Here is a 21,496-nt window from a genome sequence, read left to right on the forward strand (position 1 = left end):
TTTTATATGTTTGAAATTCTCCATAAAGAAAACTTAAATTTTTTGACAACACCAAGTTTTAGTAAGGTTTTGGAGTAACTAGTACTCATAGATACTGGTAAGTCAGGAGATTGGTACACTTTTGGGTAGAAATATAGCAATCTCAAGTATATTTGAAGGTGAGCATAACGTACCACCAACCAGTTCTTCTTCTGCATATATGCTATAGAGATACCCTCACAGATATATACAAGGAGGCAGGCACAATACTTTCAAAGCAGCACAGTTTTTGCATGTGCAAAAAGTTGGAAGCAGTGTAGATGTCCATCAACAGGAAAAATAGATGGATTGTGGTGTATTCATCAAATGCATTTCAATAGAGCAGTAAAAGTCAATGAACTGTAGCTATGTAAATTAACCTCGATGATGCACAGACACAATCTTGAGGTGGAAAAAAAAAAAGAAAACGGAAAAAAGCAAATTTTAGAAGGATCCATTTATTTTATATAAAGCTTTAAACATATTTAACAATGTTATGCTCACATACATAAGATTAATTGCAGATGGTATAAAATTACAATGAAATGCAAAAGAATGGCTGGCACTGAATTTTGGATACTAGCTACTTGTAGAGGAGAGGGAGGAAACGTGTTTTGGGAAATATACAAAATGGGCTTCAAATATATTGGAATTGCATTAACTGTTATGCTCGGTTTTACACGTTACACCAGTGTTTATTTTAATATTTTATATCATTTTTTTATGTCCGAAGTTTCACAACTTAAAAATGTCAAAATATGTGAAGGAATAAAATAAAGGTTATAAGCTTGGTGGGGTATGAGCACAAAAGAGGAACTATAGACCCAGCCAAGGCACTCATAGGAAGCTGCCTGATAAGGAGATGTTTGTCTTGAAGGATGAAAATGAAAAGAATGCTTTCTTCTATGAGACAGAAACAGAAAGAATGTTCAGAGTAAGTTGTGTGATTGTTTTCTTGGGCCAGCAGGCTAAATTGAGGCAGCTGACTTTTTTTTTTTTTTAACAGCCGAGGAGCTAAGAATGTGGGTTTTTTTTCACATTTTTTTTTAAATGGTTACATTTTAAATGGCTATATAAGTATTTATATAACGTCCTCAGTTTTGCCTCTTGGTCCATAAAGCCCAAAATATTTACTATCTGGTACTTTAAGAGAAAGTTTGTTAATCCCTGGAACTTTTTTAAAAAACGAAGTATTGTTGATTTATAATATTATATGAGTTTCAGGTGTACAGCACAGTGATTCGGTATTTTTGCAGATTATACTCCGTTATAGGTTATTACAAGATAATGGCTCTAATTGCCTGTGCTATACAGTATATCCTGTTGCTCATCAACCCCTGGAACTTTAAATGCTTCTTTCCTAGTAATTCCGGGTGTATCTTCCTGATCATGGGACAGAAACAAAAAAACACTTTTAGTGTAAAACTTCTTATGGTCTCAAGGGAGTAAATGCAGGTTTATATTAGTTGCAAAGCACAGAAATATAACTTAAACTACCTTAAGCAAAAAGAGTGAACTGTTTGATTATGAGTCTGGAAGTCCAGGGTAATGGCTTCAGGTGCAGCATGATTCACATGCTCAGATGATATCATAAGAATTTTGTCTCTGGGTCCCTAGACTCCGCTCTCCTCTGGGTTGACTTTATTATCAGGTAAGCTCTCCCAACTGGAATGGAAAAGACAGCCAACAGGAGCCCCAGGCTTATAATTGAGCAGCTGTGCAAATTGTCATTCATGATTGTTCCAGGAAAAGTCTGAGGATACATATTCCTTATCCTGGATCAACCGTCCACCCCTGGATCTGAGGGCGAGGGTGTCTCTTTGGTTAACAGGGCCCAAAAGGGTAGGAAAATTACAAGACTTTTACACAAGAAGAAAGAATGGGTTCAGATGTCCCCTAAGCACTGGATGGCAGACACTATTTTTGTTTACCCCACAGCTATTCCACCTTTACTACCCCTCCGGCTTCAAGATCCCAAGGCTGATGATAAACTGACTTTCCTGCTCTTTGGGTGTAATACATTCTTCATATACTTCCTATTTAGTCTGCTCACTTTTTGATGCACCAAGTATTTGGATCAACTCTGTTTTGTTTTCACTACGTAGTTTTGACTCCACATTTGCCATCTCCTTGTAACTCAATGACTTTCTTGCTTAGATTTCTTAGTAACACTTTTGAAAATTCAGCTCTTTAGATTGCTCCTATTCCATCCATATTAGAAATTAGTGGGAATTGTGATACACGCATAAAACCTACAATGAACTGATACTTGGAATACCTACAAGACGAATAAACCTTTGCCTTGCCATATTTTCAACATAAATTAAAAATTTCAGATGGTAATCCACTCCTTTAGCCAGTTTTACCAAAGTCCAATTCCCAGCTAGCAGTAGGACTAGGGAAAGAAAAGAAGGAGGTGTGGAGGTAGAAATATTCTGCCACATTTATAGTGAAATCTGGCTAAAGACTGTTGACCTAAAACAAATAGACTGCCAGTTATTTCTCCAGCAAAAATGAGTTTATTTGGGATCAGCAAAGGATTGTAATTCAGGGTCTGCAATCATGACGAGTCAAGTACAAGTCCCCAGTGAAAATAAAAAGAACGCTTTTTAAAAAGGGGAAAAGGGGGAATTCTCTGGTGGTCCAGTGGTTAGGACCCTGCACTTCCAATGCAGGGGGCCCAGGGTTCAATCCCTGGTCGGAGAATTAGGATCCCACAAGCCGCATGGAGTGGCCAAAAAATTAAATAAAAAGGAAAGAGGAAGTTGAGAGGGCTATAGTAAACAAAGAGCCCATTGGAGGAATTGAGAGTTCGAAGTATAGTGACTTTTCATTGGTTGAGTTGTGACAGTCTCTCATTGGCTGAGCTCTTGCCAGCCAAGAAGAAGAAGCATTTCTTCTTTCTGTTGGGCTCTTGTATCATCGTAGGACGTGAGAGTTTCCCCTTCTGGCCTCCTGACGATTTTAATTGAGGTTTCTGTTTATTAATGTTTATAAGGCACACTTCCTCAATTCTACATAACAGAGTAAGAGTGTTCAGCCTTCATTATTGTCATTAATATGCCATCTGATTGGACCATATAGTCTTTCCCACGCCAGGGAATTGGCATGGGCAAAATTCTCAGGTCCTGGTACTCTCGCTTAAAGCAGGAATTCTATCTAAATAATAAGTTTTGTAGAAAAAAAAAAGAAAATACACACAAGTCTGGACTACCTCTGGCGTCAGATTTGGAGAAGAGATGTAGAGATTTCAGCAAACTTTCCCATTTGGACTGAGCCAGACTAGTCGTGGCTACAGAACCAACCATTAGGCAGCCAGCTCCAAAGAATACCTGCCAGCAACTCTCTTCCCAGCACCTGACACAACCACCCCCAGCCTCAGGTCATATTCCCCGGCTCCTGAGTGTTGCTCAGTTACAGAGGCTCATGGCATGGGGGTAGTCACTCCATCCCTGGCATTGGAACTACCTCCCCATCAATGGGTGCATCTGATCTTTCCCCTGTGCAATTTTCTAATCAGGAGCTGGCTGTCCTAGCCCCAGCTGTAGTGACCCCAAACACAGTGGGTCCTCTGTGATTGGAAGTCGCTATTCAAGCGGTCAGAGTCCTGGTGTCAGCCATTTAAAGCAACTGTTCTTCCAAAACAAGCACTGAAGGACGAATCTCAGTGCAAATCTCAGAAAGCCCAACTCCACCCCCTCTAACTCATCACTATGTACACTACATCCCCCCTTCCCCCTACTGACACCAGGTCACGTTGTCCACAGAGCGTAGCACAGCCAGGAAGGCAGCTGGGTCATCTGTAACCAAACTGCCTGGATTTGAATCCTACTTTGCTGTTCATGAGCTGTTGGCCTCTGTTTCTCCTCTGTTCCTCAGTTTCCCTGTCTGAAAAAGTGTGGATAATAATTACCTTCAATCATTATTATGGAGACTGCGTGAGTTAATATTGGTAGCCTTGCTTAAGACAGTGCCATACACACAGTGCTATATGGGATGATCAAAAAAACAGCCCATCAAATGCTAAGTCTTCTTTAGACATAGCTGTTAGCTTCTAAGCCGTCACATCTGCATTTCCAAAACCAGAAAAGGAAAGCTGTCAAGGATAATGACAGGCAGAGGAGGAACTGAGCAAAAAGGAAACCTGGAAAGGACCAATCAAGAGGCCACTACGTATCCCATTCCAGGAAACAGCCTTGAATCTATGCTAGCTCCCATGAAGCCAGGATCTAAAACCTCGACCCCCACCCAGAGAAATGGAGACTTAACAAGAGAGAATTAACAAGCTCTGCCCATTAAAAAAAAAGAAAAGAAAAGAAAAGAAAAAAAAAACAAAACACAGAAGTCCCTAGCTGTAGCTACTGAGACACTTCCCGGAGGAAGGTAGCTGACTTTTTATCAGATGTGTCACTCGGTGAAATAATTGCTGGCACTAATGGTGCAATAGCAGTATGCTCAGAGTACTATTTACCCATGTCTGTTCCATCTTTCAACTTCAAAGTGCCCACTGCCTCATAGAGCACATCAAAGTGACACCACTGTTGTTACGGACAGTGGCCTAACGCAAGACACAGAAGTCAAGTGATTTCTCTAGACAAGCAAAAGAAAAGATAACCTTTCATGGAGAAGCAAGGCTTGTGTGTGTGTATACATCCTGAAGCTCCCTCTTAATTCACAGGTTGGGGAGACGGAATTGGATTGCAGATTTATTCACCTTCAGGAAACACTAGCATCTGAGGAAGGCGAGGGCTGATGAGACATGGATGAATAAAACCAAGAAAGAGGTTACAGAAAGGGCATGGTTTTTCTGGTTTTACCAGCAATTTGTCCCCGTATTGCTGGTGACCAGACCTCCTTGTTAAATCAGAAAAAGTATGGAATCGATTGTGGCTAAGAGGACATGGTCTTTTACCTCTACTCCACTTCAGCAAACTACTTGTACCTCCACACCTTTATCTGACCATCTCCCTCCACCTCTCCTGCCATTCATTGCAAGAAAGTGACATCGAGACACCACAGCATCCTTAAATTCCTTAACTTTGGATAAGACTCCCCATTAATCATCTCCATCCTGGGATTACTTCGACCCTCCCTGTGTTGTTAATGTGGGTCGATCACATCAGCTGCTCTCTCTTAGACGCCTTAGTTTCATCATCTTCTTCACCTTTTGCTCACTATAATGCAAATATCACATATTCTGGATCAACATAGCATTTTCTCTTTGATTCTATCTCCAATCTCATGTCGAGAATATGATAACCACGATCATGGACTACTTTACATGCTTAAGATTTCCAAGCTCACCTGAGCCCATATTTCTCCATAATCCATTTCCTCATCTCTGACCAGTTGCTTTCCATATTTCTATAGCAGCCCTTGGTGAAGTTCAGTGTGCATAATAATACCCAGTTGAGGGGCCTATTAACATACACATTTCTGGGCCCTCTTTCAAGAGATTCTGATTCAATAGATCTGGGATGGAGGCTAGGCACTCATAGTTCTGACAAGCTTCCAGGTGATATTAATGACATCTGTCCACGGGTTGCGCTTTTGAGTAGCACTAATATACAGCCCCTGGCACACTGTAAACTTTCGTTATGTAATTGCTTTAAAGACCTCAACCCGTTCCTTTCCCCACTTCAGCTGACCTCTTCTACTTGGCAAAACTAACAAAAATTACTGTAAAATACAAATGCTTTTAACTTACTTTCTTGCCCTCCTAAACTTATGTTGTTTTTACCCAACTCTAACCTTTCCCTTCATGTGTCAAAGGAAGAAGTAGTGACTTTGTTGCTAGCTTCTTGAAGTAGAAGGGACAATGTGAGGTTTACAGACAAAGACCTGGGTCTGGTCTTTAGCTGACTTACTCTACGATTTGCCCTCAGAACCACAGGGAAATAAAAGCAGGAAAGGTTAGGGACTTTTTCCTGGCCAGACCGAGTCTAGAAAATGGGAATGTGCATTGCAAATGGAATAGTAGCAAGAGCAAGGATTCTGGGGCCAGGTGGACCTACAGTTATATACAAGCTCCATCATTGCCTACTTGCGTGGCCTTTGAAAAATCATCTTAACCTCTTCTCCTAAATGCTGTTTTGCTGATTATTGTGGATACAAATCTTTGACCACAACTTTAGCAGCACAAGAAATATAACTTTATTTTTCTCCAATGTTTAAAGCCCCCACTTGGCTAGGGGACAAATACTCGATATCAGCCATTTCAGGGATTTCCCTTTTCTTTTCCCAAGGTTTTTTCTTTGTTCTTGGGGACTCATATAGTTTTAAGGTTTGGGAGGATGTCTCATCCTGGATTAGTCAAGATCTATCCACACTGACATCTGCTGAGATGCCCATTTCCATCCAATCTTTTGTTGTCAGTCCATGCAGGTTGCCCCTGAGTCAGGTCTCATGCATGAACCCAAGGCCTCATCAGACCCACCCCTATCTGAGCTAGTTTCATGCCCATTGTGGGTATCCAGGAGCCAGTCTGCTTCTCCCTGGCTTTCTTTGGCTATCAGAAATTTGGTGGGGCTCTTTAAGACCTTTCCCCACTTCCATGCCACTCTCATCTTGAATCCTTCTACTGTCCTTGCGTCTTGTTGGGACACCAGGAACTCTGTGAGGCTGCCAGTAGCCAATCAGCTTGGGAACACCAGGGTGTCATTCCTACCCAGGGCTTCCTGCTCCCCAGGGCTCTAAAGGAGAATCAGAGACACAACTCTCTTGGTTTTCAGATCCTCTATATCTATTTATTTTTGAAAATTAAAGGCATAGCCTCTTTAAAACCAAAAGCCTTTTCCTCCTACTTCTGTAACATTTATTCTATGAATCAATGAATGCCACAAGGGAAAAGGCTAGTGGGTACAAAGATATTGTAGGAAAAATGTCAATTAGTATTTCAAAACATCTCAGCCACATGTATAAAGTGGGATATGATTATTTTTAGGCTTACTATGAGAATTCAATGCCATAACACAGGTTAAGTACATAGCAGTGTCTGGTTTAAAACAGAAACTAGATAAATATTATTTCCCTTCCCTTAGTTCTTCCCACCTTTCTGACCATTTGTCTTTTCCTCGATGGCTTTTCTTCTCCTACACTTTCCCTGCCTTTTATTTAAAATCTAGTGGTTCCTTAATTGTTATGTATTCATCTCCCCAAACTTTCTACTTTTTGTAGTTCTCCTAAACACCCGCAGACACCTCACACTCATCTGGTCCAGAACTGCACTTGATGTTATTCTCCCAGGTTGCTCCTTCATCTTGGATTTCCTTTGTCAGTAATAGCACAACATTCATGAGTCTGCTTAAGAGAGAAACCTAAGCATCAATCTTTATATCTTCATTCTGCTCCAACATCTCCCACATCTAATCAGTTCTCAGTTAATGAATATTTCTCCATCCTGACCCCTCCTATCTATTCTCACAGCCACTGGCATAGCTAAGGTCCTCAACAATTCATATATCTTTTCCTCCTAACTGGTCCCCTTCCTACCTTCCTGTTTCTGGCCACCCTCTAGCCATCCACTGACAATATTCTATTTCTAACACTTAGATGCGATTTTGTGATCCTCTCAGATCAACTATTTACACAATGGTGCTTCATTCCTTACAAGTAATGGTATTTAAAGGCCTTGGCTATCTACTGTCAATTTTCACGTCCATTTTAAATCCTCTCTTCTTTCCTTTCTCCTCTGTTCTTCACCCACATACCAAATCGGTGCTCAACATTGGTGTTCTAAAAATAAACTTGAGGGGACGACCAAGTGTACTGTGACACAAGAACTTTAGTACTACTAAAAACATTAGAGGTTTGGAAATGCATATAATATATTAATATATACTTATTGTAAGTATACAATATATATAAAATTGTTTTTTAAAAACCTCAATTATTTCCTTTTTCTCACCTCAGCACACCTCTTCTACTTCGCAACAGTAACACAAGTTACTATAAAATGCAAACTCTTTTAACTTTCTTATAAGTTACTTTCTCATATACATAAGAGTATATATTATATAATATATAGTATATACATAATATATGGTAGTGAGTTCCTATAATAACGTCACATTGATAATGGAAAAGAAAAAAGAAAAAGGGATAAAGAAAAAGCTAAGCAGCAGTACCCTATCTACACTGTTGATCTAAAACAAGTAGACTTCCAGATGCTTCTCCAGCAAAGATGGGTTTATTCGAGATCAGCAGAGAATTGTAATTTAGAGTCTGCAACCATGGCAAGCCATGTGCTAGTCCTTGCTTGGCAAGGAAAAGGGGAACGAACAGTTTTCTGGAGGGGAAAAGGAAGTTGGGAGGGCTATAGTAAACAAAAAGGTCCATGGCCTTTCATTGGCTGAGTTCTTGCCAGGCATCTTCTTTCTTCCTGTTGGGCTCTGCTATCCTCGCAGGGAGTGAGTGTGGTCTCTTGACTCTATTTAATTGAGGTTTCTGTTTATTATTATTATTTTTTTTACACTTCTCCCTTTCGATCAAGATCTTCCTCTAAAAGCATCACTAATCAGGAGTCAGGTTTCCCAGTTTCTGTGGCTTTTTGTCCCTCAGTGCCAGGAAGGACCTTGCCTGAGTGTAGTGTTTCACATGGGAGGGAAAGCGTACAGACTGGAAACCTAGTGAGGTAACATTTGAGTAACGAGGAGGGGTAGGAGGGAGAACTTTCGAGAACTTTTTATCACAGACGTTGGAGATCATTGAAGTGTTATGTATCATCATCAAAGATTTGGTGGCCAAGTTCCAAGGGGCCTAGTCGGGATATCTTGGGAAAGCTGTCTCATCAGATGTCATGTGCTTCAATTCTGGGAAATCTGTACTTTCAGATCACCAGATGATGTGCAGGCCAGTCAGGGTTTGGTGCTTTCTTTAAGTGTGTCATGTGAATCCAAGAGTATATTCCTTGGAGTTTGGTGGCATAAGGGTTGGTTAGCAGTACTTGATAGAGGCCTCTCCAGCAAGGTTGAGGTGAGTTCTTCTGGAGGTATCTTTTCCAATGACAAAATCTCCAGGAGGTAAGGTGTGATGCTTAAGGTCTTTGTCTCTAAGGAGTGAACTGTGAAAAGATTGCTTTACCAAAGCTGGGTTATTTATTTATTTATTAAAACATCACTTTTATTTATTTATTTATTTTTGGTTGCGTTGGGTCTTCGTTGCTGTGCACTGGCCTTCTCTAGTTGGGGTGAGTGGGGGCTACTCTTTGTTGCGGTGCGCGGGCTTCTCATTGCAGTGGCTTCTCTTGTTGCGGAGCACAGACTCTAGGTGCGTGGGCTTCAGTAGTTGTGGCTTGAGGGCTCTAGAGCGCAGGCTCAGTAGTTGTGGTGCACAGGCTTAGTGGCTCCACGGCACGTGGGATCTTCCCGGACCAGGGATTGAACCCGTGTCCCCTGTGTTGGCAGGCGGATTCTTAACCACTGTGCCACCAGGGAAGTCCCAAAGCATGGTTATTTTTAATAGAAGCAATTAGACCTCTATAATGTTGTAGGATCTCTCCTTCTATAAGTTGTGAGTCAAAAGAAGAAGGAGCCAAGTGTATTGGGCATCCTATGACCATCTTAAAGGGTGAGATTTTATGAGCTCCAAAAGGGGTAAATCTGAGATTTAGAAGGACCAATGGCAATGCTTTCGGCCAAGGTATTTGGAGGGCTTCTACAATTTTTACCAATAGTCTTAATAATGCCTTTAGTGCAGTTGAATAAACCAGAGGATTGAGGGCGGTAAGCACAGTAAAACTGCTGTAAAACTGGGCAAATAGTACAGGCTTTTCCAAGTACCTGCCCAATAAAATGGGTTCCTTGATCACTGTGAAGTTCAAGAGGACTTCCATAGGTAAAAATAATTTTTTCCATAAGGACTTTATCCACAGAAGACACAGTAGCCTGTCTGCAAGGGATGTCTTCAGTCTGGTGTGAAAACAGACTGTGACTAAAACATATTTATATCCATGAGACAGAGGAAGTTGTATGAAATCCATTTGCCAGACCTCCAATGGTCCATTAGGCAGTTTAAGATGTCTGGGAGCAGTACCAACAAGCTTCCCTGAGTTGTATTTTAGACAAGTGGGACAACTGAGGAAAGTACATTTTGTGGCCTTGTTAATGTTTCCCCACCAATATTGATTCATGAATACTATAATTTTGCCTGTAGACCAATGGTTTAACGCATGCAACATTGCTGAGAAGTGGGAATTTTAGTCTCCAGTAGGACGGGGTTGTTATTTGGTCCAAACCAGAGCTTTCTCTTTTTATCAAACCAACAATTGTTGAATTCCCACTCTTGTTTTTCCTTTTCTGGGTCCAATTGTTTGGCTTCTCTAGCCAGTTTTCTAAAGCTATCATTTGAGGAAATATCCCTTTGGACCATGACAGAGGTTTGGCTGCTGTTAGTCCCTTTTATTTCCTTGAGGAAATATCACCAAGGTGATTTCCTTTAGCTCCCAGAGAGTCAAAGTTTAGAATGCTCTGGAATCTTAATAGCTAAAGTGGCAGGTAGAGTATTGCATCCAATGACTCCTGAACATAGGGGTCACATTAAATTTTATTTCTGCTGAAAGTAAGGAAGTCACATTGCTTCTACAATATTCCAAAATCATAAGCTACTTCAAAAGCATATCTACTATCTGTATAAATATTGGCAGTTTTATCCTTGGCTACAAGCCCTTGTAAGAGTGTATAATTCAGCCTGCTGGGCAGAGGTAGCCATAGGTAAAGATGCTGCCTCAACAACATCAAAAGGAGTTGCAATAGCACACCTGGCCCAATATTTGCCATTGTCACCTTTTACATAAGAACCATCAGAGAAGCAGGAGAAGTCAGTTAACTCAGAGGAGCTTCCTGTAAATCATCACAAGGAGTCAGGAGGTGATCAGTTAGCGTTAAGCAGTCATGAGGAATTTTGTTAAAGATGGAGGGGAGAAAAGTAACTGGGTTAAGGTTACTACAACATAAATGGATTATGTGAGGAGTAGTTAACAAAAGGACTTCATAGGAAGTGAGGCGACGGACTGAGAAATGTTGAGTGTGAGGAGAATTCAGGAGGGCTTCTACTACATGAGATACAAAAACAGTTAAAGGGGATCCCACCACAATTTTCTAGGTGGTATTAATCAAAAGGGCAATAGTTGGTCTATGGCAAGGGTGGTATCCTCATGCCACAGGGTCCAGTTACTGGTTGTGACACCCTATGGGTTGATGGTAGTCCCTGTGTTTTGGGGTGAGTGCCCCAAGAGCATTCTCTTCCCTTTCATATACAAAAGGAAAAAGAATCTCATAATTGGGATGCCCAAGGGCATGTGGGTTCATCAAACTCTCCTTTAAGGCCTTGAAAGCTATGTTGTCCAGTTTTCCCCATAAAACTGGGTCAGTGTTGTTATAGCTTAGTAAAATATAGTGAGGTTTGGCCGTAAGAGAGAAATTTGGAATCCAATTTTGGCAATAACCATATAGCCCAAGAAAACTTCACAGTTGGCACTCAGTTTTGGGTTTGGGGAAACTTAAGACATCATGAAGTCTATCTGGGTCTAGATGTATCCCTAATTCTGATAGCAGATGCCCTAAATATCAAACCCGGGTTACAGAAAACTGAAAAAAAATTTTGGTGACCTTATGTCCCTTTAAGGTTAAAAGCTTTAGCAAGTGGACACTCTTCCTGTGAGAAGGCTTGAGAAGGAGAGCAAAGAAGCAAATCATCCATATATTGCAACAAAATAGAACCTCTAGGGAACTTTATATCATATAGATCAGCCTTCAGGATTTGTGAGAAATACAAAGGACTCTCAGTAAAACCTTCAGGCATTACTGTCCAGGTGAATTTTGTTTTTTCTCAAATGAAGGCAAAAGGTATTGGCTAGCTTCATCAACTGAAATATTAAAGAATATCATCTACGAACTGCATAGATCAGTTATAGTAAAGAATTTACATCCAGTGGGAATGGATGCTAGCGAGGCAGGAGTGTTAGAAACAACAGGGCGTCCAGAGATGACAATGTGGCTTAGTGCTCAGAGATCCTCAACGAATCTCCACCCTTGGCCATAGGTTTTCTCACCAGTAAAATAGGGGTGTTACAGGGACTAGTGCAAGGGACAATGAGGCCTAGAGACTTGTAATCTTCTATTTTGGACTTTATGCCTTGAAGGCTTCTTTACCCATTGGGTATTGATTAATTCTGGGAAGAAGTTTTGAGGGATCTATTTGAATCTTGACGGGGGAGGTGCACGGTGAATTTTGCCAATACCGGTTGGAGATTTTGCCCATAAGGAAGGTGGTAGCTGATTCAATAGGGACAGATGGTCACTGTTTTCAGAATCAGCTCTAGTACCGTCAAAGATGGAATAAATAAAACATGTCAAAGGGTCATTTAATTCACCTAGTTGGCTGATTGGATGACTACTGCCAAATTCTAGAATTGCTTCCCCTTTTGAGAGAAAGAAATTCTGGCATGATACTTCTCTAAGAAGTCTCAGCTTAATACATGCATGGGGCTGAGGAACTAACGTGAAAAAATTGTGTATCTCTTAAAGGGTCTAAGCAAAATGGAATAGGCTCAGGGACAGGAACCTCTTGAGGTGCATTAGAGATCCTCACTATTTGAACTGTTTTTGAACTCCAAGGCAGGGGCTGCTTTATAATAGTGGGGTTGAGCACCCGGCGTGTGGCTCTGGTGTCAGTTAGGACTGGAGTAGATTCATCCCCACTCTGGAGAAATGTCTCTCCAAGCTGATTAAGAGGGAAGATTGGGAAGAGCCCCTGTACTTCTTCAGAGCCCGTCATTAGAATTGGGAGGGCGTTGGAAAGGCTGGTTAGAGGGTTGAAAGTGCCTAAGGCACTTAGATTTGTAACAGTCCCTTTTCCAATGTCCTGGCTCTTTGCAATAATAGCAGAAACTAAAAGGGTTTTGGTTCTGTTTAGGAACCTTCATCTGCTGGGGTTGACGATTAAGAATTTTGATGATCTTCCATTTTGGTGACTTATCTAGAGTGGGGGAGAGCTGGTTTGCCAGATTCACTGAATCTGGAGTGGACACAGTTTGCCGTTCCATCCTGGTCCTTTTCAATGGAAGAGAAAAGTCCCGGTTCAGCCCATTAATAAGCATAGAGTTAAAAGCTATGCAGGTAGAATCAACACCTGAAGGAAGACCCGAATTTTCTTTAAAAATAATCTGCAGTTGATTATAATCATCATGAACAGGTTCACAAGACTTTTGTGTGCAAGCCTGAATTTTGTTCCGATCAACAAGCTTTCGAAAAGCTCTAGGAATTGCTTGATGAAGTTGCCTAGTGATTGCCTGGACCTGGTCATGGAAGTTAGCGAGCTCCCCAGTCGTAATTCTAGAGATCTTCCAGGATTTTCCCAGTTAGCGTTTTTCATCCAATGCTAATCCTGGCCTTCACCAATAAGCATATGAACCAACCAACATAAGTCAGAGAGACTCGGCTGCTAAGTTTGAATGACTATATTAAGTTCCTCAAAAAATAGATGAAGATATTCAGTTACTTTGGGGAAATCTTTGACTATGGTTCCCAGTTCAGCTTCAGTCCAGGAAATATAAGAAATAAAGGGTTTAGCTTCTGGAGCCTCAGGAGGCTTCTGTTTAAAGGGATAAGGTCTGACAAGTTCAGAGGAATAGGTAGTGGGAAGAATTTCAGAGAAAAGGGGAAGTTCTGGTGAGAAACTTAATACAGGGGAATTTAGGGTATAGAGGAGGCATCATAGGCAGGAAAGAGGAAGATGGCTCCAGCAGCAGAGCCTGGCCATGGAGCCAAGGGAGAGACACAAGATTGTGCTGGCAGGGAGATCAGCTCGGTGCTTTGTGACCACCTAGAGGGGTGGGATAGGGAGGGCGGGAGGGAGGGAGACGCAAGAGGGAAGACATATGGGAACATATGTCTATGTATAACTGATTCACTTTGTTATAAAGCAGAAACTAACACACCATTGTAAAGCAATTATACTCCAATAAAGATGTTAAAAAATAAATAAATAAATAAATATAAATAAATTAAAAAAAAAAAAAAAAAAGATGGTTTTGTAGGGGGAACCTGAGGCGAAGAAGCCAAGGAAAAGAGTCTGGGGTTTCAGGAAGCATCTTATCTTTCTTTGTTGGTTTGCCTCAGTTAATCTTAAACTCTTATTCTTCAGAGAGGCAATTTCAGGCACCTGATAAAGTTTGGAAGCCTCAAACTATCAATCAAAATAGGCATACCACTCCGTTCTGGAAATGTTGAAGTTATTGTAATCCAGTTTGGTTTTAAGGAAATTAAGTTTGGGGTTTTCAAACGTTCCCCATAATGTCCATTGATATTCTGAATTGTCTTTGGTCAGGCTGGTCCATTTAGTTGGAAATGCATATGAGGAAAGACTGCAGTTTTTAAACATAAAATCGGCCAGAGTCCCTGTAGGAGGGGTGCCCTCAAAATATTTAGATAACTGAAATTCCATTTCTCAGAAATTTTTCTCCCGAGTAAAAGAACAATTTTCAAACATCCTAAACAGCTTACACCTCAAACAGCTCAATTCAAACAGCTTGCAACTCAGCCTGCAAGCTAATACCAGCCAGTTCTAAGGAAATAGCTTGGTCCTGGAGAAGCCAGGTCAAAGACTTTTTCAGCCAGTTTCCAGAGAATAGCCTCTATTCCGAAGGAATGGGCTGATGGCTTCTCAGTCAGCTTCAGCTGAAATAGTCTGATCTGAGAATCAGACTGAAGTGCCAAATGAATACTTGCATACAGAACAAGACCTTAACCAGAAAGAGAAAACCTTAAAATAGATCCTAAAAAAAGAGTCTGGAGAGCTTCAAATGCAAAGAGGGAATGAGCTTGGATCCGGGAGAAAGACATACGTTTGAGCTCTAGGGTTGGCAGTGAGAGAAGCAGTGAGTAACAATGGGCTCAGCTGTGGCTATTGTACCTGTTTGCTCACCAGCCTGGAGCCTTTGGGGGGGTCTTCCCTGTCCTTGTATGGGCCACTAAAATTTTGACCTAAAACAGACAGGCTGCCAGATATTTCTCCAACAAAGATGAGTATATTTAGGATCAGCAAATAATTACAATTTGGAATCTGTACCCATGGTGAGCCACGTGCATGTCCTTGCAGGGCAAGGGAAAGAGAACTCTTTTTTTAAAAACATAAATTTATTTATTTATTTATTTATTTATTTATGACTGTGTTGGGTCTTCGTTTCTGTGCGAGGGCTTTCTCTAGTTGTGGCAAGTGGGGGCCACTCTTCATCGCGGTGCACGGGCCTCTCCCTATTGCGGCCTCTCTTGTTGCGGAGCACAGGCTCCAGACGCGCAGGCTCAGTAGTTGTGGCGCGTGGGCTTAGTTGCTCCGGGGCATGTGGGATCCTCCCGGACCAGGGCTCGAACCCGTGTCCCCTGCATCGGCAGGCAGACTCTCAACCACTGTGCCACCTGGGAAGTCCAAAGAGAACTCTTTTATAGAGGGAAGGAGGAAGTTGGGAGGGCTGTAGTAAACAAAGAGCTCATGGCTTTCATTGACTGAGTCCCTGCCAGGAAAGAAGATGAGTCTTTCTTTATCCTGTTGGGCTCCCTCCCTCTCTGTTCTCCTGACTCTATTTAATTGAGGTTTCCGTTAATTTTTTTTTTTTTTTTTTTTTTTTTTTACAACATCATCATAGTGTTTATTGCATAGTCCAGTGCTTGAAACATAGTAGATTCTCAACTAGCAGTTCCTGAGGAAATGAATGTGCCCTTGGAGGCTTCGCTGCTGCTCTCCTCTCTGCCTTGCTGGGACATCCCAGTGGGTGAAGATCGCATGATGCCACCACCTTAGGCATGCTGCTGGGAATTTCCCACTTTCCCATTTGTTTTCTACCTGGCACAATCATACTCATTTTTCAGGCTCAACTTAAATATCAATTTCTCTATCAAGCCTTTCTTGGCTTTGTAGATCATTTCTCTCTTCCTGAGAAATTAATCCTTTCCTTCTGTGTACTTCCACACCCCTTGGTGAATGCATTTTCCAGGTGCTTTAGCACTAAGGATTCATTATTTGGTATATGTATTATATCTTACTATTTCATTACAAAGTGAGCTCCTTGAAAAGCCTTTTTTCTTTTGATTATAGCATCAGCATGCATAGGAGACACTGTGAATTTTTATTCAGTTTAGCTGGGTAGAGAACTTGAAGGCAAGAAGATTAAGAACTGTTAACTCAATCGCACACATTGAACAGGTATGCCTGGATTTAATTTTTAAGCAAAATATATAGTTTGCCTTTCCAGGATGTTAGAATCATCTTTACTTCGTACTACTTCCTTCCTCTTATTGGCTCATCTGTCCCAAACATAAGAAAAATCCAGGTCTTTTTTCCCCAGGAGGTTTTGAGGGGACAGCAGACTTCAGATCCATGGATTTCTTGCCTCCAAAACTTCCAACATTCCAGTGAACAAACATGCATTTGAAGCCCCTTTGTCCAAATCAAAGCAGTGATATAGATCAAGTTGCAGGAGAATGGGAGACTAGTTGTGGAAGGTCAAGGGAATGTTGTCCTCCTGGCACACAGAGCTTTAGAACACAGTGGGATGCTAGTCCTGCAACCCTTCCCAAATATACCCATTTGGTTACAGTATGTTGTAGTTCCTGAGACACAACATCTGCTCCCTTTACCAATGAATGGTTGAAATACGTGGTCCAGTATTTGAAGGTAAACACATTACCCCACCTGTTTGCACAGGGTTTCTACAAAGACAAAGGCTAACTCTTCTTATTGGCAAATTTCCTACCCCTAGCTGGAGTTCATCCTGTTGCTTTATTGTAATTTATGTTCCTCCAGGAAAATAAAACAGACATTCCAGAAATTTTGGAAACCAATTTCTCAAGTTGCTTGCACCGAGAGACTCAACTGAAAAACTGTCCCACCATCCCTGACGTACCCTAACTCCTAAAAGAACACTATCTATAGCCCAGCTGGTCTCAACCCTCAAATGTGGAAGCTAATTATTGAAGTCACATCCTCCTTGATTTAAGATCTTTTAATGGACAGCTAGAAACTTAGCCATCACTTCACACCTGCCATAGTGTCAATCAGTTGGAGGAAAAAACCCATTTTTATGTCAATCAAGAAATCCTTGGGGATGTTGTAACCTGTTATGATGCATTACCCTTTGACCGCTGTGACTTAAAGGCTCTGGCATTAAAGAGCATGTGCCAGAAATAATTAGAAGCTAATCTTAATTGTATTCACATATAAATGGAGCATTCAGCACGGGAGTGTTTATACTGTCTGGATGAGAAGGCTGAGGAGTCCATCTTCCTTGGTGCCGCCATCAGCATCCCTATTAATCAAATGTATGTAGTGAGTTGAGATTCAAAGTTATTGCCCTAACACTGCAAATATTTAACACCAATGTGATTACTATTATCCTGTATTAATGTCCTGCCACAGGTGTTAACAAGGCCAGCAGAGCAAACTGACTAATGCTCAGTGCCCCTAGCACCCTGTGGTGAAAGAGATGGATTCTCCAGGAAACAACCATTGTGGAAAACAGCAATATATAGGGCTGAGGCTGGCCTTACACATCTTAGTGGTTACAAAAATGTCTCCCCAACCCCTTGTGAGTTATAGCTCACTAAGGTATGACACTGAATCACCTTATCTCTCCCAGTAACTGCTCTGTTGTGCCTGGGCTCAGGGGCATTCATCTGAATGACACCAACCTCAAAATCGGAATTTGGGCTTTAAATCTTGAGCGTGTGATGTTTTTCTTTATGCGCCACATTTCAGAGAGCCCAAAAGAAGAGAGAGAATCACCAACACGCACCTGGCTTGCACTTGTTCACAACTCATCTTGGCCATGGCAACATCCTGTCCTTAGAATGACCTTACAGAAAAAAGAGAGCTAAAGGGAATAGCTACAAAAATGAGAATGGCTGAGGAGTAAATAAAACAACAGGAAGGCAGCCAGGGGCCGCAGTGCCCAGACCGAACCAGAATAAAACAAATTCATTATACTGTAAATTACTCGCACTATATGGGAGTCTATTACGAGGAGTTTGTGAGAAGTGGGAAAGGGGGCGTGGATTCCAACTATATTCAGAGCCCATGGACCACGCTAACATCTCCAGAGCCAAAGAAATCTAACTCCTGATGGATTGTTCACGATTGTAGAGGGTGAGGAGAGTAGGTAAATTAAACCCTCAGGTAGCCCCATCTGTGGTGTGAAGTATAGTACAGGTCTTTCTTCTGCATTTGGGCTGAGAATGCCTGAGGATAATTTGCCATCCTCAGGGCCCAAAACAGGGCCAGCCAGAGTGTCTAGTGCTCAGTATATTTCTGTTGACTTCCAGAGGATTGTCCTGAAGTGTTAAAGCACTTAGCACATAGTAAGCTCTCAATAAATATCAGTGATTCAGTAGCTGACCAACCACTTCCTGCATGGAAGCTTCCCCCCTCCGCCATGGATGTATAATCCACATGACAAGATATATGAGCCTTCTCATTCTCACATGACTGCTTCATTCATTAATTCTCACTCCATTCATCCATTTAACAAATATTCATAGAGCAGTTCCTATGTGCCAGGCACCATCAATCACATGTTCTGGAGTCCATAAAAAGCTTTGGCATCAGATGGACCTGGGTCAGATCCCAGCTCTGTGATACTGAGCTTCAGTTTCCTCATCTGCAAAATTAGCATAATAATAATTCCTCCCTTGAGATACTGTGAGGATTAAAAGAGCTTGTGTAGTGAGATATTTGGTGCAGAGCTTAACACATGGTAAGCTTTATAAATGCTTAAATAAAGCCTAGTAGGTTCAAGGCTTCACCTAAATCCAGGCATCACTGTGACCCTTACCCTGCTTTACACAGCCCTTGTTAATTCTGCTTTCCTCTGAACTCAATTAGTACTTATTGTCTGTTCTATCGAGTTTAGGTCTTGGCTTTTTGATTCACTTGGTAGCCTTTCTTCCTTGGCCTATTATTCCATGTATCTCTACCTTTGACTCTGCCCATGGAGAAATATAATTGCAGAGGAGCCCAGACGATGAGTAGGTGAGGAGCTGGGGACTGAGTCTAGATGAAGATCAGTGCAGGAAAAAGCTCATCTTCACAAAGGTAGAGTGAGGCTTGATGAAAGATAAATAGAATCCTTGCAGGGGGAAAGCAGGATGAAGCCCGGAAAGGAGAGGAACAGATGTGTACCTGATGGCTATCCCAAAGAGAGTTGGCATATTCTATAGTGTGAGGAGTCCCCTAGAGCATGGGGACTCTTTGGAGGGAAGTTGTGTGAGGACAGAGGTTCACAACACCTGGATGGGGAAAGACAGTTCCCATGTGAATTATGGGGCACTCAGCGTAGTTGGGGCTATCCACAGTCATGTTTACCCAATTTCTTTATCCCTAATCTTTAACTCTTGTTGGATATAAGCCACTTTCGTTTCATTGGTAGGAAGACAGTGTCCCATAGTGACTCTGCCTCTGCACTTCCTGAGACCCTTGGCACATCTGGATGTCCAGTCATAGGCTGGGATCCAAGAATATAATTCTAAAGAACAGACTGATAAAAGTAGCAGAGAAAGAGCAGCAAAAAAGTAGCAGAAGGAAATAAGAAAGAGGCAGTTATGGCCCCTGAATTTCACTGTTGTTTTTATTTTTAATTTTTTTAAATAAATTATTTTTATTTTTATTTTTGGCTGCGTTGGGTCTTCGTTGCTGCATGCGGGCTTTCTCTAGTTGCGGTTAGCGGGGGCTACTCTTCGTTGCGATGTGCGGGCTTCTCACTGTGGTGGCTTCTCGTTGCAGAGCATGGGCTCCAGGCGTGCAGGCTTCAGTAGTTGTGGCACTCAGGCTCAGTAGTTGTGGCTCGTGGGTTCTGAAGCACAGGCTCAGTAGTTGTGGTGCACGGGCTTAGTTGCTCCGCGGCATGTGGGATCTTCCCGGACCAGGGCTCGAACCCATGTCCCCTGCAATGGCAGGCAGATTCTTAACCAAGGTGCAAACCAGGAAGCCCAAGCCCCTCACTGTTGTTGTTGTTGTTGTTGTTGTTTTTCACTGTTGTTTTTAAAGTGGGATTCTTAACCCTCTGAAATTGTGAGCAGTTTTATGTGGGCATTTTTTTCTCTAAGAGGAGGGTCAGTAGATTTCATCAGATTCTCAGAGGACTGTGAATTACCCTTGCCTTGCTTTGCTCAGAGGAATGATGGGGGATGGTCTATGATCCCTTCACATCCACTGAACATTCTCAAGGGCTGCCACTGGGGGCAGGAAGGGAAGGACAGAGAATATAGGGCCAGTTCCACCCCACCCCACCCTACCCCCAACTTCAGTAAGAGCAATTTTTAAAACTTATTTTTTCATATAGAAATAGGTTTACACTATACACAAGTTGGAAAAATAGCTAGAAAAAATGAAGAGTAAGATTATCTAGCTGAAGAGGGTCCTCTTGTATCCACTTCCACCTTGTAGGCAGGCATCCTGTAACAGAGGGCCTAGTGTTGACTCAGTGTCCATAGTTTCATCCTGGATTGCAACCACACAACATACTTTATGCTTTATTGATTTCCCAACTGATGACTCCATTTCTGATTTCCTGTTTTCATTCTTACTATGTGGACAATGTGATACTTATTGAAGACTACTGAGTGGCATATGAAAAATATTTGATTAAATCCTAAATGAAAAAAAGTAAAACCCAATTATACAAAAGCTTCCTGAGAAGTAATGAATAAAAGGCAAATTATTTGAGATGTTGCACATCTTTATGATTCTCCTGGTTATTTCTGGTGGCTACAAGATGGCTGCTGCTGCTCTAGCCATCATATCTACATTCCAGCAGGAACAAAGTAGGAGGAATAAGGAGAAAAGGATATTGCCTAAATCAAGCAGCAAAAACTTTCCCGGAAATCCCACAGCATGATTCTACACATGTCCCATTGGCCAGCACTTTGACACATGACCAGACTTGGCTGGAAAATAGATAAAGAAAAGGAGGTTAGGAATGGGGTTGGGGCCAGCCAATCAATAAGTGCTCCAGGTGGTAACTGAAAAGTCACCCTAACTTTTGGTCTTGAAATAGTCTATCACAGTAACCACTGAATTAAGTCAGGCCAGACTATAAAGAGAAATTTTCTTCCTTCCTCCCTCCTTTCCTCTCTTCCCCTTTTTCTCTCTTCTGTATTGTAAAATCTCAAATTTCAAGTGCTGCCTTGACAACTTTGAGCCTCTTTCGGCCCCAAATGCCTAGCTGTGAGCTTCCCTGTTCTTGCCAGATATGCCCCACCTCCCCAGCCCAGCAGGAAAGCCTCCCTCCCTGACAAGTTCCCCGATCAGCAGAATCAGCTGCGCCTTACCTGGTCTTCAGCCTAATGGGTTTCACCTCCCCATCAAATCGTGAAATTATTCAAACAAGCCAATCACATCCCTCCACGTGAACGGAGGGTTACCTCACTGTCTTCACCGCAGAGCCTGAGTCCCACAGTCCCTGCCGGGTTTCTCTGCTCCCAAGCGCAATCCT

The 21,496-nt window shown here is 41.9% G+C and overlaps 1 protein-coding gene across 2 annotated transcripts in view; it reads left to right on the forward strand.

Annotated features, from left to right (window-relative positions):
* LOC309643208 (uncharacterized protein) overlaps positions 1–21,496 on the forward strand; it is a 100,623-nt gene that overhangs the window by 803 nt on the left and 78,324 nt on the right. The window contains exon 1 of one of the 2 annotated variants that reach the window (XR_014253618.1): positions 9,131–16,215. The exons of the other annotated variant lie outside the window; for it this stretch is intronic. The gene's annotated coding sequence lies outside the window, so the exon portion shown is untranslated. Of the gene's footprint in view, positions 1–9,130; positions 16,216–21,496 lie in introns of those variants that run through there. 2 annotated transcript variants of the gene reach the window in all.

This window comes from Balaenoptera physalus (genome assembly GCF_965194825.1).
Source record: "Balaenoptera physalus genome assembly, chromosome: 14".
NCBI classification, from domain to species: domain Eukaryota; kingdom Metazoa; phylum Chordata; class Mammalia; order Artiodactyla; family Balaenopteridae; genus Balaenoptera; species Balaenoptera physalus.